This window comes from Triticum dicoccoides, chromosome 2B, assembly GCF_002162155.2.
Source record: "Triticum dicoccoides isolate Atlit2015 ecotype Zavitan chromosome 2B, WEW_v2.0, whole genome shotgun sequence".
Classification (NCBI taxonomy): Eukaryota; Viridiplantae; Streptophyta; class Magnoliopsida; order Poales; family Poaceae; genus Triticum; species Triticum dicoccoides.
The window spans coordinates 421,284,956-421,290,955 of record NC_041383.1 but is presented as its reverse complement, the minus strand read 5'-3'; positions in this window follow the sequence as shown (position 1 = coordinate 421,290,955).

Below are 6,000 nucleotides of genomic sequence, written 5' to 3'. Positions count from 1 at the left end.
CCAGCTCCTCCAGCCACTTACCTGGCGCCACCAACCGGCCCAGCACGGCCCAGCCCACCGCCGCTTCCCCCCCTGTCGTCTTCCTCCCTCGCCAGAAGGACAGAGGCGTGTCGCCCGCGCGCACGCACGCGCCCCGGCCACCTCCTCCCTCCTAGCCTGCCTGGCTCCCCCTCGTCGCGCCTAGACGACGCCAGCGCGACGCCTGAACCCCCCTGGACTCCCTCTCTCTCCCCCAAACGCTCTCCCCTCCTCTGTTCTTTCCGTCCGAACGCGCCCGTCGCCACCGACGCCGTTCGCCGCGGCCACAGCCACCGCCTCGCCTCCCCGACGCCTCCCAAAGCTCCGCCACCATCCATTACACCTCCTAGAGCAAGCCCCGAGCGCCGGACGCCCCAAGACGACCGCCTCGACTCCGTCTTCAAGCTTCGGTCGCCGGCGATCGCCCTCGACGATTCGTCATCCTCAGCACGCCCTCGGCTACCCCGAGCATCACTTCGTGATCTACGTGAGCCCTGCCGTCTTTCCCCTCTCTTCTCGCTGCAGAACGCACCCTCTAGCCGCCCTAATCACCGGAGCCGATTGCTCCTCGCCGCCGGCCATGGCGCCGCCGTGGCCAGGGCCACCCCAGCTTGCGCCCGAGCATGTTACCAAGTTCGCCGCCCTCCCAGGAGCCCGCAGCGCTCTTCCGTTTCCCCTCTAGTGCACCGCAGCGCCGTGTTCGACCTCGGCCGAACTCCGGCGGCCACCTAGGTCGTCGCCGGCGAGGATTCCGGCCACCCCGACCCCAGCTAACTCCACCAAGAGCTTCGGCTCGTCCCCAGCTCCACCTAGATGCCCTCCGCGACCCATTTGGTCGTCGGAGTGGCCAAAACCACTCTCGCTGCCGCATCGGGCTCGCCGGCGGCTAAACGCCGGTGTAGTCGACGTTGACCTTGACCACGGGTGGGCCCTGGTTGACTCTCCTGAGTCAATGACAGGTGGGGCCCAGCCCTGTTAACTATTTAGGATTAGTTTAAATTAATTTTAGTTTAACTAATTACACTGACACGCGGGACCCACTGTCAGGTTTGACCCGGACCGTGTCCCGTTGACCCGCTGATGTCACACTGACGTCAGGCTGACGCAGTAATTGATTTTCTGGATTTATTTTAATTCAGGAAATTTCAGAAAATGCCCCAAACTTCTAAAAATCATATAAAATCAACCGTAACTCCAAATGAGATAAGTTATATATGAAAAATGATCAGAAAAATCCAATCTATCCATCTGTACTGGTTTCATGCATGTTAGAACAACTTATAGATGCTGTTTAGCACAAATCAATTAAATGGCACTTAAACTCTCACATATGGAGTTTGAATTTGAACCTAGTGTTCAAACCAACCCCATTTAACTTGTTGCTAGATGCATTAGGCCAATCAACAGCATATTGCCATGTCATCTTCATGCATCATATTGTTGCATGGCATTGATTGTGTTTCTCCTTTGTTTGTCGGTGTTTGTCCCCTCTCAGTAGACGATGTACCGACGATGAGTTCGATGACACCGATGAAGAACTATATTATCTTCAGAAGTGCCAGGCAAGCAAAACCCCCTTGTTCATTCCGATACAATCCTACTCTCTCGCCCTGCTCTCTTTTACTGCATTAGGACAACAATGAGTCATTTGTTACTTGCTGCGGTAGCTGAACCCCTTTATCCTCTGCATGACCTGTCATTGCCACAGTAAATAGATGAAACCCACTAGTATGAGTAGGAGTTGCTTGAGCCCTGTTGTGCCTACTCATTCATGTTTGTTGTCATGCCTGCTACTGCTTAGAGTTGAGTCAGGTCTGATTCATCGGGGATGAATCAGAGGTGTGTGAACATGTCCTACTATATGTGAGCTAAGTGTGTGAACACGATTTGGTAAAAGGTATCGGTGAGAGGCCATGTAGGAGTACATGGTGGGTTGTCTCATTGAAGCCGTCCTTAGGAACTGAGTTCTATGTTTGTGATCCATGATTCAGCTACTACCATGCATTGGGCCTTGAAATATGACCCCGCTCGACTTCTTACTCACCCTTGTCCTCTGTCCAGGAGTTGCAAGTAGTTTCTGTTGTTTGTAGTATGTTGGAGGCCGTGCACAGCGCTGACCGGAGGGGTGGGCTGTGATGCGGTAGGCACGTGGCACGGTATACCGGCGCCCGTTTGGTGTCACGGAACCCTGTTCACATCGTTTGGGGCTGTGAGCGAAACTCCGGCCGGATCTCCTCATGGATGGAACCTGAATAGGCGATAAACCTGGACTAGAGACTTGAGTGTTTAGGTAGGTCGTGGTCTACACCCACGTCGGCTTTCGCTTGAAGTCTGCCGAGCACATGTCGTGTGCAGACGCTAAGTGGTGGAAACATGTATGAAGAAGTACACCCCTGCAGGGTTAACATCATCTATTCGAATAGCCGTGTCCGCGGTAAAGGACTTCTGGGTTGCTTATATCAGTTCATAGACAAGTGAAAGTGGATACTCTAAAATACGCAAGATAAGCGTGAGTGCTATGGATGGCGTTCTCGTAGGGAGACGGGAGCGGTTCCATAGTGGTGTATTGGTTGGTGAATATGTGGACTCGTGTGCGCCTCCTCAAAAGAGTTGCTTGCAGTCGTAGTTTAGGATAGCCACCGAGTCAAAGCTGGCTTGCTGCAGTTAAACCCCACCATCCCCTTTGTTGATAATGATGCATATGTAGTTAGTTCTGATGTAAGTCTTGCTGGGTACATTTGTACTCACGTTTGCCTATTTTATGTTTTTGCAGAGAGACTTCGGTCTCGCTAGTAGTTCCGCGTGGACTTCGACGTTTAGCTTGTTACCTCAGCTACGATCTTGTGCCTCGGCAGGATTTGGTAGATAGTCAGGCTTCTCAGCCTTTTCATTTATAGATGTCTATACTCAGACATGATAGCTTCCGCTTGTGTTTTGACTTGTATGCTCTAAATGTTGGGTCGTAGGACCCCTGTTTGTAATATCTCGCTCCCCGGAGCCTATTGAATAAAATACTTGAGTCGTAGAGTCATGTTGTGATGCCATGTTGTATTTGCACATATCGAGCATATTGTGTGTATGATATTGAAATGCTTGGTATGTGTGGGATCTGACTATCTAGTTGTTTATCTCTAGTAGCCTCTCTTACCGGGAAATGTCTCCTAGTGCTTCCACTGAGCCATGGTAGCTTGCTACTGCTCCGGAGCACTTAGGCTGGCCGGCATGTGTCCTTCTTCGTTCCTGTGTCTGTCCCTTCGGGGAAATGTCACGCGATGAATACCGGAGTCCTGTTAGCCCGCTACAACCCGGTTCACCGGAGTCCTGCTAGCCCAGTGCTACAGCCTGGATTCACTCGCTGATGACCGACACGTTCGATGCTGGGTCATGGATGCCTGTCCCTGTAAGTTTGTGCCACTTTGGGTTTACGACTAGCCATGTCAGCCCGGGCTCCTTATCATATGGATGCTAGCGACACTATCATATACGTGTGCCAAAAGGCGCAAACGGTCCCGGGAAAAGGTAAGGCGACACCCGTGGGAATACCGTGCGTGAGGCCGCAAAGTGATATGAGGTGTTACATCCTAGATCGATGTGGCATTGAGTCGGGGTCCTGACAGCTTTGGTATCAGAGCTTGACTGCCTATAGGATTACCAAGCCAAACTGGTCGAAGTTGAGTCTAGAAATTCTTTAGTTATATAAGGGAATTGATTGTGGGATGGAACGTAAGGCTCTTTTTACTCCTTATACCTTATGCCCTTCTGATCTGAGTCATCTTATCTTTCCTACGAGGGTTAAGGAACTAGGCTTTCTCTTCTTTCTATCAGGATCACGTGTTACTAATCCGTAGACTTATAGGATTGTTGGTTTCAAGCCCCAGTTAAGTTCCTACTACTTCTGTATGTTAACTGATGATCTCGAAACCTTGATATTGTGCTTCTGAGTGGTTATGCCACCATTTTTGTGAATGTCTCAAATCTTTTCTGAGCATTTACAGCCGTTATGCTGTCCGAGTCATTCCAGGTTTCTAAATAGTCTGATGCATTTGCAAATCCTTTCTTTCTGTTCCCGATGTCCCTTATGGTCAGAATAAGCACACTAACCGGTGCGTTGAGGTAATTTATTGCCTTGACATATATGTTGGAGTTCCTATTATGACCCTAAGTGCTTAGAGGATCATCTAGTGGTCTAGCCATGATCTGTGTTTCCAGTGTGATGATTCTGGCCGTCATTATCGAAAGCATCCCGTGATGCCATTTAGTTAGTAGGCATTCTATTCCTGGGTTCTTGAACCCGAGATTCACCCTACTTACATCATGTTGATAGTGTTGCTAGTTCCTTTAGGATATTAGTAACCTTTGCGATAGTCCTCGAGGTTCGTGGTACATCCTTCTTCCAATTACCATGAACCATTCTTAGGAGGAGTTCTTCTAAACCAAAAGGTGACAACAAGAGTGCTCTCGATGAGTTCTCCATGCTATATTGTGACTCTGCCAGTCCTAACCTTCTGCATGGGTTATCCGGAAGAATTATGTTGAACTTGGTTCGACATACTAGTCCATGCATCCACAACTCAGAAAAACATATGTTCCTTTGAGTTGTCCCCCTTTAGTTGTCTTCTGACCGTCGTCTATCAATTGATAGTCAAGAGTATGTATGCATTCGTTCATCGATGCCTATTATTCTTGTGGTCCGTCAAGCCATTCTATTCTAGAATGACTAGGAGAAACAAACTCCAGAACCTGACCCATATCCAAGGTTGGGTCAAAGAAGTTGTGCTCCGCAGATCAAATTGCTAATCCAGCTTTTGTTCCGTTCTACCTTGGAGTATTACCATCTTTATATCAAGAATGTCATGGGAATTGCACACCATCCTATGAACTCTTGGTACAGTGATACTTCTTGCCATCATTGTTCATTCCTCGGTTTTCGTGTTTTTGTAACTGGAATGCCGACAAGTGAATTGTGGTGTGTGAAATCAATACTCCTAGCAACCTTGTTGCTTGGTAGTTAAATGGACAATAACCTCATTCTTAACGTGTTGGTTCTTGAATCATCATTCTAAGATTGATCATGCTACCTTGTCCATCTTCTTGGTGCACATTTCGATTGATGAGTTAGGATTTTGTCAAGTCCTCGCTCATTTGATCATATCGTCTTGCCCTGAAAAGCAAGATTGTTCTCGATCTTAGTAACATATCGGTGGTTCGTGATTTTCCGAATATCTTCTCGAAAGTATCACCAGGTTGTCACCTGACTGTTATGTTGAGCTCGTGATCAAGTTGGTTTATCCTGTAAACCACCCTTTCTCCAAGAATCTGTGTTGGATACCCCTGAGCTAGTTTGTTAAGCCAAACAACAACTTGGTGAGTTGGAAGATAAAAGCTTACCTGACTTAGTTCATTTCAAAGGGATATCCTTTGTATGTGTGTGTTGAAGAAAGTTGATATTTCATCGACCAACCCTCGTGATCAGTTAATGGACCTATCATCTTGTCCAACCTTTGATTTGGGTGTGGGCTATCCTCAAATCAAATCAGAAACCAACGATGTTCGTAATGTTGTCTTACTCGTGGTTTTTCCTCGAGCATACACCATTATATTCTTTGGTCTGACCAATGCTATCACCGTGTTCACTTAACTATGGAATTCCTTTTAAAAGGAAACCCGGATGAATTGTTGTTGAGCCCATTGACAACATCCTTATCTCCTCCATGATTTTGTTGAACATTAAGCTAGTGTTGGAAACTTTTGAAAGCATTTCTTCATGCTAGTTCATGAAGCATATGTTCGGATGTAAGAAGTGACTTCCTCCAGTTCATGTGCATTTGATGCAAGTTGCCGCTGTGGATTCAAGAAAGTCAATGTTGTTTCCTTTGGAATCATCCCAAATCAGTCATGCATACGTGCGAAGTATTCTGTGGTTCGGAGACTTGCAACCTCCATTCTATATGTGTCCCTAGCACACCAAGCCACTGATTGATT